This window comes from Hippocampus bargibanti, linkage group LG08 (genome assembly GCF_051943395.1).
Source record: "Hippocampus bargibanti isolate YZ-2025 linkage group LG08, ASM5194339v1, whole genome shotgun sequence".
NCBI lineage: Eukaryota > Metazoa > Chordata > Actinopteri > Syngnathiformes > Syngnathidae > Hippocampus > Hippocampus bargibanti.
In genome coordinates, this window is record NC_142741.1 from 10,131,643 (window position 1) to 10,152,673 (window position 21,031).

The 21,031-nt window shown below is 43.1% G+C and overlaps 1 protein-coding gene across 3 annotated transcripts in view; it reads right to left on the bottom strand.

Moving 5' to 3' along the window:
• gli2a (GLI family zinc finger 2a) overlaps nt 1–20,827 on the bottom strand; it is a 159,928-nt gene extending 139,101 nt beyond the window's left edge. For 2 of the 3 annotated variants that reach the window (XM_089003494.1, XM_089003497.1), the window contains exon 1: nt 20,400–20,827. The gene's annotated coding sequence lies outside the window, so the exon portion shown is untranslated. The remainder of the gene's footprint in view (nt 1–20,399) is intronic. The other variant, XM_089003496.1, reaches the window with a different exon arrangement.
• Nucleotides 20,828–21,031: the final 204 nt, after the last annotated feature.

Below are 21,031 nucleotides of genomic sequence, written 5' to 3' on the forward strand. Positions count from 1 at the left end.
TAACACCCAGGTACTTGTAGGAGGTCACCCTCTCAATGTCCGAACCCTGGATGTTCAACGGTGCAAGTGAGGATTGTTTCCTGCAGAAGTCCACCACCAGCTCCTTGGTTTTCCTGGTGTTGATCTGGAGGTGATTCTGCTGGCACCAGTCACAAGTCCTTTGTCAGTCCCCTGTACTCCCTATCGTCTCCCTCTGTAATGAGGCCGACAATAGCTGAGTCGTAAGAGAACTTCTGAAGGTGGCAGGTTGGGGTGTTGTAGTTGAAGTCTGAGGTGTAGAGGGTGAACAGGAATGGAGCCAGGGCTGTCCCGTGCGGCGCTGCGGTGCTGCAGAGAAGCCTGTCCGACTCACAGTTCTTTAGCCTCACGTACTGTGGCCTGTTTGTGAGGTAATCTGTAATCCAGGATATGAGGTGCTGGTCGACTCCGGCATCCTGCAGCTTGTCCTCCAGTAGATTTGGCTGGATGGTGTTGAAGGCACTGGAGAAATCGAAGAACGTGATCCTCACTGTGCTCCCAGCATTCTCCAGGTACAGCAACGCCGTATGGAGGAGGTAGATGATGGCATCCTCCACACCGATGCTGGGCTGGTAGGCAAACTGTAGCGGGTCCAGCGATGAGCTTGCCAGCGGTCGCAGGTGGGCGAGGACTAGTCTCTCCAGCGTCTTCATCAGGTGACATGTCAGCGCCACCGGTCTGTAGCTGTTGAGCTCCTTTGAGTTGGCAAACTTGGGCACTGGGACCAGGCATGACGTTTTCCACAGCTGTGGAACTCTGCCCAGCTTCAGGCTCAGGTTGAACAAGTGCTGGACAATGAAACACAGCTGGTCGAAGCAGGTCTTAAGGAGTCGGGAACTGATGTCATCCGGACCTGCTGCCTCCTCAGTTTGTTCCACTCCTGCGCAGTTGTGACGGACAGGTAGGAACCGGGAGGCAGAGTGGCGGCTGAGGGTGTGGCAACGGTTGGGAGGGCAGTTGTTGGTTGCGGGAAGCTGGTCGTGAGAAGGGGCAGGGAGGGTAAGGCCACAGTGAGAGTTGGTGCAGGAGCAGCTACAGGTGAAGTTGACGATGGGCCGGGGGCGACAGGCGTCTTGTCAAACCGATTGAAAAAGCGGTTGAGTTCATCTGCCCAGTCCTTGTCTTTTTCGTTCAATGTCACTGGGCTTTTGTGGCCTGAGATATTTTTCAGGCCCTTCCAGACACCAGCGACATTGCTGGCTTGCAGCTGCTCCTCCATTTTCATCCTGTAGGCCTTCTTTCCCTCTCTGACCTTCCTCCTCAGTTGGATCTGCACGGCCTTCAGTTCCTCTCTGTTGCCCGACATAAAAGCCCTTTTCTTTTCCTTCAGGAGGGCTTTTATGTCGGGCTTAATCCATGGTTTGTTGTTGGAAAAACACTGCACAGTCCTGGTGGGTACGGTGTTTTGTTCACAAAGGTTTATGTAGTCTGTGATGGTGTCGGTGAGTGAATCAATGTCTTCCCCATGGATCTCAGTGAAGAGCTCCCACCTGGTTGACTCAAAACAGTCCCGCAGAGCTTCTTCAGCTTCTGTGTACCATCTTCTGACCGTGCGGGTCACAGCTGGTTGCCTCTGGACAAGGGGATTGTACACAGGCTGGAGATAAACCATATTGTGGTCTGCTCTTCCGAGAAGGGGGGGGGGGGGTTGTATGCATCCTTGGCATTTGAATAAAATAGGTCCAATATGTTACTGTCTCTGGTGGCACAAGTTACATACAAATGGACACCTTTAAACTTTGAACAAATGACATGACATTATGTTATATTTATGTAGTGATTTGTACTTTAAAGTTCTTTTCCATGAACAAACATTACATAAAACATTAAACATTAGCAATAACAAATTATCGTTTACCTTCCCCCCAAGCAGTGTACAACAATGGTATGGCTGATGAGTTAAATACATACTTTTGCCGATTTGAAAAGGACACCCCCATTTCCCTGGTCTGCCCACCATTACCAGAAACTACCGTATCTCCGCCCTCTGCCCTACAGATCCACGAACTGGACGTTAGACGGCTTTTCAGGCAGCAGAAGATCAAGAAAGCTGCAGGACCTGACAGAGTGTCCCCCTCCTGCCTGAGAGTCTGCGCTGACTAGCTGGCTTCGGTCTTCACACAAATCTTCAACAGATCCCTGGAGCAGTGTGAAGTCCCATCCTGCTTCAAACAGTCTACTATCGTCCCAGTTCCAAAGAAACCAGCACCCTCGGGATTGAACGACTATAGACCTGTTGCTCTGACGTCTGTGGTCATGAAGTCCTTTGAACGCCTCGTGCTGAACCACCTAAAGAACATCACCGGACCTCTGCTAGATCCTCTTCAGTTTGCCTACCGGGCAAACAGGTCTGTGGAGGATGCAGTCAACATCGGACTGCACCACATCCTCGACCACCTTGACAACACAGGAATCCTACGCAAGGATCCTGTTTGTGGACTACAGCTCTGCGTTCAATACCATCATCCCAGAACTCCTCATCCCCAAACTTCTCCAGCTTGGTGTGTCCCCCACGATCTGCCAGTGGACCCTCAGCTTCCTGACAGGACGGACACAACAGGTCAGACTGGGAAACATATCATCCACAACACGAAACACGAGCACTGGAGCCCCGCAGGGATGCGTCCTCTCTCCATTGCACTTCTCTCTCTACACGAACGACTGCACCTCAACGCACCCAGGTGTCAAATTCATAAAGTTCGCAGACGACACCACGGTCATCGGTCTCATCAAAGACGGCGACGAGTCTGCGTACCGACAATTTTTTCAGAATGGAGGATTACATTTCTAAATTGAAAGAATTTTATAAACTGGACTTTCAATCAAAGTAGGAGATAATAATTAAAGAAAGACCAACACCGGACTGTATAGCTCACAAACGGTGACGGATGGATGTAAATCTCCTGGACAGCTTCTCAGCTTTTTGGCCCAGAAGGATCTTATTGAAACTATTCCTGAGGCAACAAAGTTGCTCCTGCTCGTGCTCACTGTTCCAGCTACTACAGCATCAGTGGAGTGGTCATTCTCAGTACTGAAAGGACTGAAAACATACAGTCGGAACAGGATTGATCAAGGACGACTTTCTTAAGTGGCAGTGATCTCCATTGAGACACAGAGACTTTTAAAACTGAAAAAAGATAAGGAAGGCTTCTACAAAGAAGTTATCGATGCCTTTCTTCAGAAGTAGTGGCACATGGACTTCATTTATAAGTAAAGGTAACATGATAATAACGTTTTCTAATTATTTTTTTCCTACGCTACAGTTTGTATATATAAAGAATACTGACATGACATTTTAAACAAAACACGTTAACTGTTGCCAATCAAATGGTGAATAAGCTACGAGGTTGAGTTCATATGTTTGTAAATCTGACTGTGATGATGTCTGATAGAGTGTTTTATGCACATTAGTAAACATATTATGTTATTTCATGTTTAGCTTAGTACACATTATTAGTGATCGCTGCTGTGGACATTCAAAAACTTGTCAGAGCGGGAGCTCGTTCTCTTTGTTTCCTATCTTTGTCCGTGTGCTCATATCTTCGCCCCGACCGAGACGAGAAGTGCCTTTTCTGTCTCATTAGAATAAAGTAGTTTTTTGTTCACCATCTATCGTTGTTACTGATATTTTTATCACTGAACGTCTTTGAAAACCGAACCAGGAAAGAAGGAAGAATTGAAACCGAACATTAATTGGTGCCAAAACCCGATGCCAGTCTGCCAGCCTTAGCGTGACGACTGCCACCTGTGTGCCCGGTCAAGGTGAGACGGGAAGATAGCTCAAAAAAGCTCCCGGTGGTTCAGCCCGTTTTAAAATTCAACGGGAGATGACGCGTGGGGACGCGCGGCGAACCTGCTCCTTGGCTGGCGCCAACCTACGGAAGAAACGAAGATTTTTTCGCTCTTCGCTGAAGCCTGCTTGTGAAGTCCGCACGAGAGACGGAAAGAATATCACTCCTTTCCGGTGGCGGTGGGGCTCCTAACGTTCTGGCTGGAGGACAACACGGCTGTTTTTCAAAAGTTCACTAGGTGAGTAACGCGCTAGCTAGCAGCCATTATTTGAATGTATTGTGAGACTCCTCCTGGCCAGAGGTATCTTATTCATTTAACCCATGTACATACCGGTGTAACGCGGTTTTCTTTGGACTAAGATGAGCCCAATAAGAAGACGGTCCCGGTGGTGCACAAAGGACTTGTGTACGCGACATCCTAGTGCTTTTATGGACTAGAGTGTCTGGGTTTGTTCCACACACCAATTTATGGTTCGGAAGTTTTCCAGCGAAAGAAATTGATCACAAGGTGGTGATAATCTGGAAATCAGTTTGTGTGAGGGCCGCTTTAATTCTGAAAAGCGGACGTTATAATAAGCAGCTGCAAAAGTACTGGGTTATCTGAAAAATTAATGCATTTAAAATGGTTTGTTCTATGCTAGAATAGTGACACAGAGAGGGTTCTTTGTCACAGAGAAAAAAAAGGTGGGGGCGAAGTCATTTGAGTCGTTAGAGAGAGTGTGTGTGTGTGTGTGTGTGTGTGTGTGTGTGTGTGTGTGTGTGTGTGTGTGTGTGTCTGTGCGTGCGTGCGTAAGTGCATTCCTTGTGTGTGCGTGAACGCGCATCGTGACTGAGAATTGGCGCTAATCACGCCCTTTGTTCTTGGGTTTGAATCAACATTTTTTTTTTTTTTTTTTTTTTTTTTAAAGATGGCGCCCCCCTGTGTGGCTGCCTCCACAGCAGCTCTTTCCCTTTCTTGTCTACTTTTTCACTTCTTTACTTTTCCGTTTTTGCTTTGCCTAATCTCGTTCCATAAACCTACGGAGAGGAGATGGGCATCTTTTCTTTTGCTCATCGCCGTTATTTTTTACTTTTTCATCGCTCCTGTGAACGGGGAATCCACGCGCACGCGGAATCCCATTGTTTACAGTCGAGACCAGCTACTAGCGTGGCGGGCTAATAGCGGACTAGCGGCCACCGCACCAGACATCCCCGATGAACTGAAGAGGATGTCGGGCCGGGAAAGATCGCCGCAAAAGAACGAGAAAATACCGACACGTTCTCCCGTCCGTCATCATGGGGAACGTGAGATCGCTCCCGAATAAAATGGACGAGCTGGCGGCGCTAACGCGGCATCAGAGGGAGTACCGGGAAGCCAGCTTGCTACTCGTCACGGAGACATTACGTGGGGAAGATATTAACATTTTTCGAGGACGCTTGGAAAATGTTTTTCGAAACCACTGCTGTATTCCTGAATCTGCTGATGAGAATTCCATATATGTCAACCAATTCAAGCAAACATTTCTCCAGAATTTGACGCCAGAGATTGGAGATTTCATTCGGAAACATTATGTCCAACACCGGACTGCAGGGTTGGTTGATCTCATGGAGTGGGCAATACACGCCCAAGACGTGGTGAGAAAAAAGTGGGGAAATGGTGCAAATTCGGCGATGGAACATGTGATGGCATCTACCATGGGTAACATAATGGAGAACGTGTTATACCAGGATCGGGTGAAGAGACGGATGCCGCCCAGTGATCGATGCTACAGTTGTGGCAATGTAGGGCATATTGCTCGCCACTGCAAAAAGAAACATATACCGAAAAGGAAACATGGGAAATCTTACAGACCTCCACCATATAATACACGATATGGTGAAGGACAAAAAACAAAACATTCATATTGACGCGCGGAACCCCATTTCAACACTGATGACAACAATCACAACAGTGGGAAATGGGGATCAATGAAACCAGTTGAAATCTTGGATTTGACAAATGTCTTTGCCTTGACTTTGCCGGAAAATGAAAAGCCTTATTATTGGCTAAAAATTGGGAAAAAGGATGTCAAATTTCTTTGCGATAGTGGTGCATGCAGATCAGTGTTAAGAGACACCATTCAGGTGTCACTCCGAGTCGACAACAAATTTCTGTGGTATCTGCAGATGGGAAAGTGACATTGTTACCTATTTCTAAACCAATAAAAATTTTAGATGAGGGACTAACTCCATACAAGGTCACTATGGTCTTGAGTGGAGAGTGTCCAATAAATTTGTTGGGGAGAGACCTGTTACAACAACTACAAATAGCTTTAATACCAACAGAAGAAGGGTACAAACCCAGAAAAGTGAACTTTCTGGAGTCTTTCGTAGTTGACGCTATGGGAGACCCAGTAAAGGTCGATTCACTAGAATTATGACTAATGGCCACTTTAGGGGCGGAGGACTTTCCAGACGTCCCTGCCACCCTTTGGTCATCGGGAAAAACAGATGTGGGCTTACTTAAAACAGCAAAACCAGTTGAAGTACTGCCTAAAACGACTTATCGGCCAAGACTTAAACAATATCCATTAAAACAGGATGCTATTATTGGCATCACTCCCGTAATACGGGATATGGTGAAAGCTGGTATTTTGATTGAAGACCCAACTTGTGAATGTAATACACCGATATTTCCTGTTAAAAAAGTGGAATCTGGAGTTTGGAGAATGGTGCATGATTTACGACAGATAAATAAATCTATACAATCACGTGCTCCGTGTGTGCCAGACCCACACACATTATTGAAGTTTAAAACCTGACAAAAAATGGTTTACAGTAATTGATTTGAGCAATGCCTTTTTCTCCATTCTGTTACACAAAAATTCACGTCATTGGTTCGGATTTACATTTAATGGGAAAAAATATACATATACAAGATTGCCACAAGGGTTTACAGATAGCCCTACAATTTTTTCACAGGAAATGTCTTAGTGTATTGCTGATTTTAAACATCCTGAGTCTTCTCAGATTCTTTTGTACGTTGACGACATCTTAATTGCTTCACCAACTGAAGATGAGAACAAGACTGTATCAATAGCTTTGTTCCAATATTTAGCGAATACAGGTAACAAAGCTTCTTTGGTAAATTACAGTTTTGCCAAGAAGAAGTTGTTTTTCTAGGACATCTTTTGTCAAGAAAGGGAAGAGAGTTGACAACTAAAAGAAAACAGACAATTTTGCAGATTCCTCGACCTAAGACGAAAAAACAGATGATGACATTTTTGGGACTGTGCAATTATTGCAGAACTTGGATTCCGCATTATGCACAAGTTACTCAACCATTATTGACACTTATATACCAAGACGAGATGGCACTGAAAGACTCTATTCAGTGGACTGAAGAGGGCAGTAAAGCATTTACAGAATTAAAAAATTTGATAGCAAACACTAGCGTCTTAGCCTTACCTGACTATGACAAACCTTTTGTTCAAACAGTTGACTGCAAAGACAAATACATGACTTCAGTCCTGTTACAAAAGCATGGACAAAAGCTGAGACCAGTTGCATTTTATTCTAAAAGACTGGATCCAGTGGCTGCAGCTCTTCCAGCATGTGTTAGAGCAGTGTGTGCCGCAGCGTTGGCAGTTCAGTCGTCAGCTGAACTAGTACTTTTTCATCCTACAACGCTGATGGTACCACACTCGGTTGACTTATTGATTACAGGCACGAAAATGACCTTCTTGTCACCAGCACGACATTTGTCTATCATGACAACTTTGCTGGAACAACCACACATAAATGTTGAGAGGTGCAATAGCATTAACCGAGCGACACTTGTACCTCTACCTGTTGACGGAGAACCACATTCATGCATTGACAGAATAAATGAGAACTGCAAACCACGACCAGACTTGAAAGACACACCTTTACCTGACAGCATCTACCTGTACGTTGACGGCTCTGCGTCTAGGTCAGATGCAGGGGCTAACAGAGTAGGCTATGCTGTTGTGACTGATGTTGAAATTATTGCTGATGGCTCATTACCAAAAACGTATTCAGCACAAGCAGCAGAAATTGTTGCATTGACTGAAGCGTGTAAATGGGCGGAAGGGAAAACAGTGATGATTTTTACAGACAGTCAATATGCGTTTTCCACACTTCACTGCTTTGCAGCTCAGTGGAACCGCAGAGGAATGACTACATCGAACGGAAAATCTGTCGAACATGCAGATTTATTGAGAGGCTTATTGAAAGCTATCCTCCTTCCAAAAAGTGTAGCTGTATGCAAATGTGCAGCGCACATGAGGGATAAGGACAGAATTAGCTCAGGTAATGCAAGAGCAGAAGCAGCCGCCAAGAACGCTGCTCAGACTACTTTCAATTTGGTAAATCAAGAAATGCGTGAATTAGTGCCTACACAAGTTTTGAAGGACATGCAAGCGTTAGCTACAAAAGCCGAAAAAGATTTGTGGCTTGCTGGTGCTAAGCTCGTTGATGAGCTGTATAAAATAGACAACAAACCATGTTTACCGAGAAACATGTTCCCTATGGTGGCTCGATTGAGCCATGGTAGTTCACATGTATCAACAGCGGGCATGGTGTTTATAGCAGGGAAAGTATTCCTTTAAGCAGAGGTTTCAATTCGTATGCAAAAAACTTTTGTCGGAGTTGTTTGATTTGCTGTAAACACAATCCACAAGGTAACATGCGACCAAAACGAGGAACATTTCCACAGGGGTCACACCCCTTTGAAGTGGTCCACATGGATTTCATTGAACTAAGCACAAGTAATTCTTATAAATACTGTTTGGTGTTAATTGATTCATTCACCAAATGGGTGGAAATTGTGCCTTCAAAGAAATCTGATGCATTATCCGTTGCAAAAGCATTATGCAAACATATTATTCCAGAACATGGCATACCAAGAATAATTTGGAGTGATAATGGGCCACATTTTGTTAATGACGTAATAACCAAAATTTCTGAACATTTAGGTATTAAATTAAAGGACCACTGTGCATATCATCCACAGAGTGCAGGATTAGTTGAAAGGACGAATGGTACGATAAAAAATCGACTTAGAAAAACTATGCAGGCAACAGGCAAGCCATGGCCTGAATGTCTGTTTTTGGTTAAATTATACATGAGTATAACACCCACTAATAACGGCTTAACGCCTTTTGAGATCTTGCATGGCAGACCTTTCATCCTCCCATTATGGGAAGGTGAACTTTGGGCAAAAGAATGAATCCGATCCAAGCGTTTTGTTGGCAAAATCGTGTAAAATTTTTACAACGAAAAAGAGGTCCACAGCACGTGTACTGCCGCAGTCCTGTGTTCCCTCCACAGGAACAGAGACTGCTGGGCCCCGGAGGCAAGGCGGAGGAGGGGCCATTCACCGTGCTGATTACAACGCCAACTGCCATCAAGATCGCCGAAAGAACCACCTGGGTGCATCAAAGCCACTGCAAGATCGCTCACCAACCAGATCCTGAGCAGGTGGAAGAGAAACAGAGCCAAACTACTCAATAGCCATGGGTTTGGTCCACATCATCTTGCTGTACGAATTTGTGAAGGCAATCCAGATGACGCACGTAAAGCCTCCCATTCCATCAGCCTGCCAAACTCCACCCTTACATCCAACGACGGCAGAAAAGTGCCCAAGCATGGCACATCATGTAGCCTGCTTTCCACTAGAAGCTGCAGGAATTGTGTCATTTCCTCTTAGCGTCCTCGTGAACGAAGCATGACAAGATGGAAGCAATTATCTTAAAGAGTTTTGGTACGCTCGTATCAAGTCCGGGAAGGCTTGGACCACTGGTTGGGATTCCGTTGTGGTCCGTTCTAAGCCTAACACAGAATGGGTTCGAAATAACTGTGCCCAAGAAGCAAAACGAATCGTCGTCAAGATAGCTCGAGGGAACTGGTTAGGAACTGGAACTGGCACAATGACAGATATCCAACTCGTTATCGTAACCCACAAGGTTGCAGGATGCATGGACTTGAGACTCTGTCCTGATTTTCGTGAACATCACATTGGTTTTCCCGTAACTATATGCATGATGTCATCTGTGACATCACCAGTCGTAACATCGCCTTTCCAGCGCAAACCACACATCAAACTGACAGTCTAGATGGAAACACCTGACAAAAAAGCCCCAAATTCAGGTGTCATGGACGCATTATATCAACCGTTTGCAGGAGAAAAACATGACTGGAATCCATTGTTATCAAACACGTGGTATCGTTATGCTACACTAATTGCTAAACAAAATAGGAAAAGTAATTGCTTTGTTTGTTCGTATATGCCACATTCCGTGATGCAACAAAGGGTGCATTCAAAGGTATTTGGAGATAAAATGGCTCGAGCTGCATATATGTTAATATCTTCGCATAAACCTGATCAACATTTTCCAGTTCTTCGCAATGCTTCGAGAGGAGAGATTGTTCCAAGTTTAGATACCATTTTGGAAACTGAAAATCAGGTTATGACCGAGAGCGGATTGCGATTACCAGTATGCGTTGCAATATACGGTACAGGTCAAAACTTAGGTTTTATAGATGAGGATAGATGTTTATATGTGCTACCGTTAAACACCAATGTCACCATCTTACCCGTATCTTCACATCTTTGGTGGTTATGTGGTTGGAAAGTATATTCTTTTATTCCTCCGAGAGCCTATGGTATGTACGCATCTGTTACTGTAACTGACAATACTTTCATCGTTACCAGTCGTCCAGCGCACCATCATGTGAAAAGAAGAATGTCGTTTAAGCCCCATGATTCGATCTGGGGAACTGATGTTCCAGTACAATTCAAACACCGTAGCACGGGAAGTAAGGTAATGTTAGCTCTTTTTCCACAAATTGGAGTGGCTAAAAACATGCTACGAATTGAAACAATTGACTACAGGTTTCAAGTGTTTGTAAACGCCAGTTTGGAAGTAGATGAAATGCAAAACACTGAAATTGCAGCAATTAGACAAATGGTGCTGCAAAATAGAATGGTTTTGGACCTTTTGACGGCCCCACAAGGGGGCGTCTGTGCTATGGTGGGTGACACTTGTTGTACGTACATACCCAAAGAAGCGAATTCCATAAACATGACTGATGCTTTGTCTGTTGTCAGGAATCTCAGAGACGCCATGGCCAGAGATCGACGGACTGATCACCCGTGGATCTTTGACGGGCTCTTTGGGGGCTCTTGGTATCGGACTTTGCTCAGAATGTTAATCCCATTCGCAATTGTGATTGTACTTATTTTCTTAGTCATTGGTTGTATTATTCCATGCTTAAGAGCAATGCTAATGAATATGATAACTAATTCTCAGGTGAATTACGCAAAGGTTTTGTATCAACAAATGCGTGAAGGGGACCCTGTGTTGTAGCTAGGAATAGTACACCATGGCCAGAGTGTGGTTGCTCCAACAAACAAAAGCAAAAAAAAAAGAAATGGAGAGCCGAGAAGGAGTTTTCCTCATTAAAATTTAAAAACCCTCAAAAATGGAGAGGTTGCGTATCACAGCAGCAAAGTTGTGATAGAGGTTTTTCGCCTTCTCCATGGTGTTAGTTAGATAATATCAGATAGGATAGATTAGATTAGATGAGTAAAGCAAGAATAAAGAATGGTTCCCTGTGCAGTTAGTATGACGTGCATGCATGAAAACTTTTGGAAATGTATGAACTGATGTTTAAATGTACAACAGGAGAGAATGATAGAGTGTTTTATGCACATTAGTAAACATATTATGTTATTTCATGTTTATCTTAGTACACATTATGATTAGTGCACGTTTAATTTCAGTCTAATAGCATTATCAATCTTATTAGTTCAATAGTCGTTGCAAAGAAGCAACGGCTCCAACTTCAATCTAAGACCCTCCCAACACTGAGTTGTCCGTAGCTGATTGGACAACAGATCGCTGCTGTGGACATTCAAAAACTTGTCAGAGCGGGAGATCGTTCTCTTTGTTTCCTATCTTTGTCCGTGTGCTCATGTCTTCGCTCCGACCGAGACGAGAAGTGCCTTTTCTGTCTCATTAGAATAAAGTAGTTTTTTGTTCACCATCTATCGTCGTTACTGATATTTTTATCACTGAACTTCTTTGACAACGTCAGTGCCTCACCAGCCATGAACCTCACCGCACGTCACTGAAGTCAATGAATTCAAGATCAGAAAGTTATGATGATACAGAGGCAGATACTGTATTTGTAAACTTTCATCCTTTTGCTTTTTCTAATTTGTAGCTAAACTATTAATCACACAAAAAATTAGCACTACAAGTACATAAAGATGGTCTGTAATGAAGCTTTTCATATCCATTTATCACAAAGGTTGCACATTTCTTAAATTTGACATTTAAAGATCAGTATCTATGTATATGTGAATGTGAAAGGCTCTAATTTCACAATGGTGTACTTGGTGTACCTGACAAAAACCTATTGTGAGCATTCTATGCTTTTACTGAAAGAGGAACAACGAGCAGCGTGGAACCAGAAGGACGAAGAAACTCATCTAACAACGAAAGCTGACAAACTGATGCAACTTTGCAGTGGCCCGGTAGTCGAGAGGTTCGCACGTGGACTTCACAGTGCAGACGTTTAATTCGAGCTGCAGCCTTCTCCCCACGGGTTTTCTCCGCGTCCTATGGTTTCCTCCCACATTTCAAAAACATGCATGGCAGGGCCTGCCATTCAATGGCAGGCTGATTGGACACTCCAAATTGACCCTAGGTAAGAGTGTGGATTATTTTTCATTTCTGTGTGCCCTGCGATTGGCTGGCAACCGATTTAGAGTGCCCCCCACCCACCTACTGCCCGAAGACAGCTGGAATAAGGTCCAGCACCACCCATAACCCAAGGGAGGATTAAGCGGTTCAGAGGATGAATGACTGAGTTCACTTGATTAGTAGATGGAAAACTATTAATCCACTCGTTGAATAGTGTTTTTCGCTGTCTGCTCACCATAATTCAACTCTATGTTAAGAAATGAACATGACATTTCTTGTATAGTTATATTGATGAGCAAACACAGCTTTTGAACACAGGACAAAAAAAACAGAAACTTAAAACTTCATTATACTGTCAATGTCATTGATACACAATTTACGAATTTACGTATGTTCAAAGAGACGAAGGAAATAAAAATCTGACAGTTTCCATTGTCCATTGTCCAGAGAGTTAATCTTGTGTTGAGATAATGAAATGTGTCTTCCCATCCCCCTTTCACAGGCTACCTGACCTCCCATGACCTGGGCAGGGTTTCTTCCCCAAAAGCTGCAGTGACCATTGTTCCTTTGTCAGCCAATAGACAAGAATGATGTTGCTGAAGAAATTGTTTCTTCAGCATACAAGTACAAAGAAGATGTAAAGTTTGGTTCGTACCTGCCGTCCCTACCCTTTGAGTTTGGTGGAATGACTCAAGTTGCCACTAACAATCATATTGCCAGGCGACTAATCACCAACATTAGGATTAGTCAACTACAGACGCTCCCCAATTTACAAACATTTGAGTTACGAATAACGGTACATACGAACATTTCTGCGGGTACAGTATGTCGAAAAATGTTCGGACAGAGATGCTGTAAGTTAGATTTTGTATTGTGTTCCTTTGTCCGGCCGAGCTTGCTTGCAATTGGCTGCATACTGCGCTTCACGCCCACGCGCGCACACAGACACATTGGAGGTTTCAAAGGCTGGATGTTTACACAACGGACACCAAGGCTCACCAATCAGCGCTGAAGTGCTGCCAACGAATACATGCCCCGATCGGCCAAGCTTGCTTACAATTGGCTGCGTAGAGTATGTGGGCGGGGAGGAAATCCTTCTTCCCAGTTTACGCTTCAGGGGGACGCGATGCATAACAAAAAGTAATGGCTGCTGACATGTAATTCAGTAATTACGTGCCAGCAGCTTCAGTAATGGCTAACTGAAGACCCAAGGATACTGCTCATTTTAAAATAAGTACCATATTTTCCGTTGTGTAAGGTGCACCGGAGTGTAAGGCGCACTGCCAAAGTGATGTATTTTCAAACCTTGTCAATATATTAAGTGCATCAGACTATAAGGTGCACCTTCATTGAATGAAAAAAGTGTCAACATATAATAAATATATTAAAGTTGTCCAACTATAAGGCACAGCACATTATAAGGCACATGTAAGGTACACCTGTGTATAAGGTGCAGTGTCATGTTTTGAATAAAATCAAGGCTTTTGGGTGTGCCTTATACACCAGAAAATACAATGTGTAGAAATTAATAATCAAGACAATTAAGAGGATATTACATTCAACTTTTATTCAAATTTGCAGCGCTCACAACATTCCTGACACATCAATGAATGATGCAGCAACTTAAACTAAAGGAAGTAATGTGGATATAAAATGTAGAGCTGTAAATGATGAGTGCATTTTAAAATTGAACCAAAAACTGATTATCAAACGATAAATACAAAATAAATGGATGGATGGGTGGATAGATAGATAGATAGATAGATAGATAGATAGATAGATAGATAGATAGATAGATAGATAGATAGAGAGAGAGAGAGAGAGAGAGAGAGAGAGAGAGAGAGAGAGAGAGAGAGAGAGAGAGAGAGAGAGAGAGAGAGAGAGAGAGAGAGAGAGACAATAATTAAATCTGTAAATTTAGGAACATGTACTCTGAGAAAGAAGATGAAAAGAAACAAGCTAATTTTTAATATTGTTTTATAACCTGTATCCAGAATATTATGTTCCTTTCACTAATGTGCACAATTTTAAAGTTGTAAATTGATCAACACAATAAAAATATGGCATGCACCTGAAATGGAAGAAATAATCTCTAAATATTCAGCGTAATATATATTTTTAGCATAGATTTGTATATCAAATGAACGTTACGTTTTTTTTAATGTGTTGCTGTTGGGCGCTTTGGGCAAATTAAGTTGTTCCTTTGAGTCCTGCTTGGTCAAAGTCCATAAATGCAGCACCTTGTGCGGTAATTGCAGGTGACTGAATGAAGAGCTTGTGCGGTAGCATGTGTGCAGTGATGCTCAAAGTCAAATGAAGAAATACAAAAACTGTATTTGGGTTCACTAACGAAAGTCTACATAATCCACAACAGGGGCTAAATTATGTTGGTGCAAAAAACAGCACATTTGTACATCACACAAACACAGTCACCATTGTGAGCTAAATGCTCGCTTCCAGGCACACTAATGTGCTTCGTATTATAAGGTACACCGTCAATGAATGGCTTTTTCTACATTATTTTCATATATATGGCCCATGTAGCCCATATATATGGCCGATAGAATAGAAATTACAATTCGGGCTGCGGTTGTGCTATGAATCCACTAGATATAGCTATGCTAAAGGGAATACAAGACATACAACTTTACCTGTGGGCTCATAACCACAAAGGGCTAAATACCCTTAGGAGTCTTGCTTGTCTCCTTACTTCATTTAAACAGTAGTTAAGTACGATTTTGGTATTATCTTTGTTTAATGATGGCAACGCAGAGATCATAAAGTAGTTGTCTCTATTTGTGTAATGCACATGGCAGAACCCTTTTAGGTTACCATACAATTCGTTCCTGCCAATAATCACCATGAGATTGCAAAGGAAAACTAGCGAGGAAACAATTCAAAGGGGAATATAAAGAGACTCTGCAACATCATACATAGGGTGCATCAGATTATAAGGCACACTGCCTGCTTTTGGGAAACATGAATGCTTTTAGTTACCTAATAGTAATTGTTAGTATTATGAGTTGAAAATCAAGTTTTCCTGAATACACTTTGGGGTAGTTTTAAATGAAATTACAAGGTAGTTGGGGTGTTGATAGAGAAGAATCCCAATTACCATGTTTTCCCATGATTGCAGTTTTACTTGAAAGTGGTACAATGCTGTGTGATCGATGAAAAGGCTTCTTCAGCCGTCATATGTACTTCTTTCAAACTGTTTGCTGACGAAGCTTCTTGGATAAGGCGAAATGTCCGACACCTTCAAAGAAGTACAGATGACGGCTGAAGATACCTTTTCATTGATGGACCATTCCAGTACGACTGAGAGCTTACACAGATGTAATGCTGTGTGATCATAGTTTCTCCACTGTGGCTGGAGAGCTCTCATCGCTGCTCTAGAGTAATGAGGTGGAAGTAGGAGAAGGTTAAATATGCTCAACCACACTGCCCCTTCCTCAGTCTCCCCATGCAGGATATGATGGGTGTCTATTTAACTTCACACTTGAGAAAGAATAAGAACCACTTCTGGAGGAGAGTTAAACAACAGGTGTTAAAACAAGCAAGTGTTGTCCGCTGCCGTCCACTTGCCAAAAGTAAAAGGGACAGAATTGAGTAAAGTGCTCTACAGGTGAATGTAAGACACCATTTGCTGCTCTCAGTTGTACTCTTTCCTCTGTCTTCAGTCTAGACTTAAGACTGTCCGAGATTTTTCTTTTCACACACCCAATGGCCATTCTGCAATCGTTTATTTACTCCTGTACACCTGCAGTGTGCCTCGTAGTATAGGCACACTGCCTTGTCTATTTAATATTTCACACTCCTAAAATCTATTCTAATATTTTGCAGCTGTTTTTTTTTTGGGCTTCATGTGAATGATCTAAGATTCGCAAAGTACCTTTCATATTGGTAATCGTGAGAGATGTTCACACAGCACACATTTACATGGGTTCTGCAACAATGTATTTTGCTGCGATATGTCTGACACCGGTGGCCCGGTAGTCAAGTCGTTACCACGCCGGCTTCCCAGAGGAGAGGTAGCTGGTTCGCATCCCGCTCCGGCCTCATTGTGTGGAGTTTGCATGTTCTCGCCCGGCCCATGTGGGTTTTCTCCGAGTCCTCCGGTTTCCTCCCACATTCCAAAAACATGCATGGCAGGCAGATTGAACACTCCAAATTGTCCCTAGGTGTGACTGTGAGAGTTACTGTTGTTTGTCTTTATGTGCCCTGCGATTGGCTGGCCACCTATTCAGGGTGTCCCCGCCTAGTGGCCGAAGACAGCTGGAATAGGCTCCAGCATCCCCCGCGACCCTAATAGGGAATAAGGGGTACAGATAATCAATGAATGGATATCTTACATGGGTATAGATGTTGTCGAGCGTCCATACGTATAAAGATCCTTACTAGTGATAAGCATATTAACCGGTGCATCCCTGCTTCTGTTCACACGGCCTTGTAATATGATGAAATAAGACAGAAATAAAACATGCAGATATAAAGTGTACTTCGTTTTCCTCACCTTCTTTGTGACATATCCAATTACCATGGTTTATATTTTTCCAGACAAATCAACGCTGTGGTCTATCAGAGTGCATAAAAGGATGAGAGAGAAAGGAAAGATGGCTGAAGTACAACAGGGCATGGGCATGAAATATCGTATGTAATCAATTCTTCTGACGCATTGTGTATTCTCTCATCCCATTTGATATCAGTGCTGCCCTGCAAACACACATTTACTCCAAAGTACATTTTTAAACCACCCCCTGAGCAGGTTTAAATTTGTTCCAATTTAAGCTGTTTTCAAGGTGCTACGCCAGTATAACTTTGCACGTGTGAAAGCTCAACGGGGGTAGCCCTGGTGCTACACTGGGGTTAACGTTGCACTGTGAACAGCCCTAATGTTTGTAAATGTTTATGGCACTCACACCCACTATCGATATACGAACATCTTTAAACATCTTTTTGCATCATTTCGTTTTGGTTTGGACTTACTGATACGTCATCCTGCCTTCCTTTACATGATGTCACATCCCATTACGTCACATCCTATTGCGTCGCACCCTGTCTGTCATATAAATGCTCTCCCAGCCCGTCTCTCTCGCTCTCTCTCTCTCTCTCTCTCTCTCTCTCTCTCTCTCTCTCTCTCTCTCTCTCTCTCTCTCTCTCTCTCTCTCTCTCTCTCTCTCTCTCTCTCTCTTCCTGCTTCCTCCTCGGCCGACCTCCCACAATGTCTCTTCTGTCTTCAAGATTAAATTAACTTTCTTGGCTTCCTGCTGATTTAACCATCCTCTGCCATCAACACCAGTAGAAGCGATGAGCCAGGGACGAACGATCACGATAGACCCATGAGAAATTAGAAGAAAGGAGCGTCAGCGCAGAGCGCCGATGCGTATGTAGAACTGTTGCGGCTTGGAATTGAAGCAGATTTATGTGGAACAGGAGATGTGAGACAATCTCTTTTCGTCAATGGATGCTACAGCTGCGTGTTTGCTTTCAACATTTAGCTTGTAGTCGACGTGCACATTCCACCATGATGTCCCTGATCCACTGGTGGAAAGACACTTTGATCCTCTCCTCTTTCATCTAGAACTGCTTCATGTCATCACAAAGAGGGTACAGCAAGTCCTGAAGAATGAATGTCTCTCTGTGTCTTTGTTTTGTCATATTGTCTCTATGCTGTCATATTATTTGTTATTTAGTTTTTTTTGTTCTTTTGACTTCAAGACGGCGCCGCGAGAGTGGCTGCCTTTCCAGCAGCTCATGTATTTTGTTTTTCTACTTTCATTCCTTTCATCACTTTGCTGCTGTGAAATGTGAATTTCTCCACTGTGAGACTAATAAAGGCATATCCAATCCAATCCAATCCAAATAAATGGAGCAAATCAGAGAAACGTTCCTCCAACAAATTTTCCATTCCATGACAATTCCCTACAACTTTAACTTTTCACTCTCCATAAAACTCAAATTGGAAGAGGAAAACGGGCAAGTAGTCTTCATCCCTTTGCGTGAAATGCCATTGCAAATAATTTTGCACTAAACAACAGAGGCCTCAAAGACCGCACACAGGCAGCAGTTTCGCAGCAGTGTCTTATGATCAGCGCTCATTGGCTGATTTGGTATAGCACGTCGACTTCAGTCAATGAAGTAGTGGGTTAGTAGTAGGGTTAGATCGCCCTTCTCCTTCCTTCTCCTTCTGAGGTCAATCAGCAGGACTGGGTGGTTATAGTCGAACAGTGTGCTCCTCCCCCACCTTTGAGTCACATAGTGTTCACCCACTTCTCAAACTCTCCTCTGTCTCTGTACGCTAGACTTCATCGGTATTTGCTTTCAAAAAAGCTGTTCCGCCCCTTCTCACTTGCCTTGTTCTTGGGCTCTTCCCTTCTAACAAACACATATACATATGCTCACATACAATGCAATCACCCCACTAGATATGTATCACCAAAAATAGACAAAAAGGAAACTGACCAATAACGCAGGGTACATGTAGAACAGTGATATGTGAAAATAGAGGTGAGAGACGCATACAACAAAAATAACATCTGTGCAGACACACACACACACACACACACACAGAGTGAGAGGCTGGCTTGCAAAGATGAAAGTGACATGACCACTATAGGTCTGTGAACGCTGCAGAGCAGAGCCCCCAAACAGAGGCTGAATGAGCTGAATAGGCTCAGCCATTCTTTACTCCTTTCACTCCCTTTAGGCTTTAACTGTTGGAACTCTTCATTCTTCACAATGGGCAAATGCACTAAAACTCTTTTTTTTTCCCTAATGCAAATCACCTCGGTCCTGAGTCGGTATTTTATCATGTGAAGTGGAAAGCATGCATTCGCTTGATTTAAAAAACAACAACATGACGTTGGATGCCAGGCTATATTTTTACTCTTGAGATTTGTTTGTCATCATTATTTCTTGTTTAAAGTGAAATGTGCTAAACCTCAATTTATTCAAGTCACTGTCCATTGTTTTGAAGCTAAGGCTGAATCTAATTGGCAAAACAGTTGAACAACATTTTTTTGGAAACTTTTTCAAACTTTATGAATAATGTCTATATTTTTAAAAAGTTCATTTAGCTTCTTTGACATGTGAGCAGCGTGACGGAAAATCTACCTCGTATTAAGAGAATAGGAAGAGGATGTTAAATAACTTGCATTTGCATCCAGATAAAAAGTGAAATTCATAAGCCCAAAGATGCTTAAGTGCTTAAGAGATAGTAGTATTTGCCAACAGCAAATATAGCTGCTCAAGGGGCTCACAAAGACGTCAAGTGTGTGTTGACTGCTCAGGCTGAAGAGCAAACAGTCAACTTGGAATCTTTCAACAATAAGTACACATATCCCACGCCGCAGTGATGCAATATGTGTTGTTGCTACTGTTCCTCACAATGTTTATTTATGTTTTGGTTTCGTAGTATTAAGAGAATAGGAAGGGTGAATGTTGTTACCTCCTATTCTTTTTTCACAAAGATATCAGAATTTAGGGGGGGAAATAATCATTTGTAATTACACTAAATTTTCGTTGATGAAATCACACAGTTGAGTAAGACAATTCAGTGGGAACAAATACGTAATAGATTTGATTTTACACGAAAGACATTGGCGCCGAGCTCTGTGATCACATCTCTACCCATAGGGATCAAGTTGCAAGACAAAATTGTTGGGATTCCGATGTCAGATAAGTACAAAATGTAAAACATGATTGTGAAGTTTCCTTTCTCGTCTGCCGTTGATACGCGATTAAAAAAATAGAGAAATGTCACCAAACAGCAGGGAAAAAATGACGATTTGAAATGTGAAGAAAATGCAAAAAAAATACACATTTGTGTGAAAATAAAGCCAAGTCAAAGTGATTTGTTCAAGATAAGCAGTTGTCAGCATCACTCCAAACTTTTGCTTACCTCCACTGTCGTACCTTTTCACTTCGAAGCTGTTGCTTATCGCTCTTTTTGTCTGACGTTAATTTTTGACTCTCCGATTCCTCTGGGAATCCGACTGGAAGAACACGGCGCTAACTGGCGTCTTGGCATGGGACGCCAAACTCCATGTACGAAATTTCAGCAACTTTTTTAAACAACGCAAATTGTGCAGCCTTTGCTCAAAGTTGAACAGAAGTCGCGCCCAACTTTTTTTTACAACGCATCCTCTCCCAACACCAAAAGGTGCGTTCTGTGCCGCTCGCTTTCCGCTCCTTTCACCAACAGCCACGAGAGTTACTGTCAAAGTTAGCGGGAACTTAATGAATTTAGAAGCGGTTTGGCGGACAGTTGATGTGAGGACACGCGGTGGTGCTGAGATTATCAGGGCTGCAGATCTGTTTTCAACCCGACCTCCTTCTCTCCCTCCACTCCCGCTTCCCCCCCCCCCCCCCCCCCGTGATCCCTGGTGAGTTGGGAGACATTTGTTGCACCAGATGGGCCGGTCTAACTCAATCCAGCAGTTGTAAACTTGTCGAGGAGTGAATAGATAAAATTACAGTTATTCCAAGAAAAAACAGTTACTTGAGAAAGGTATATAATGCACGTTGGAAATG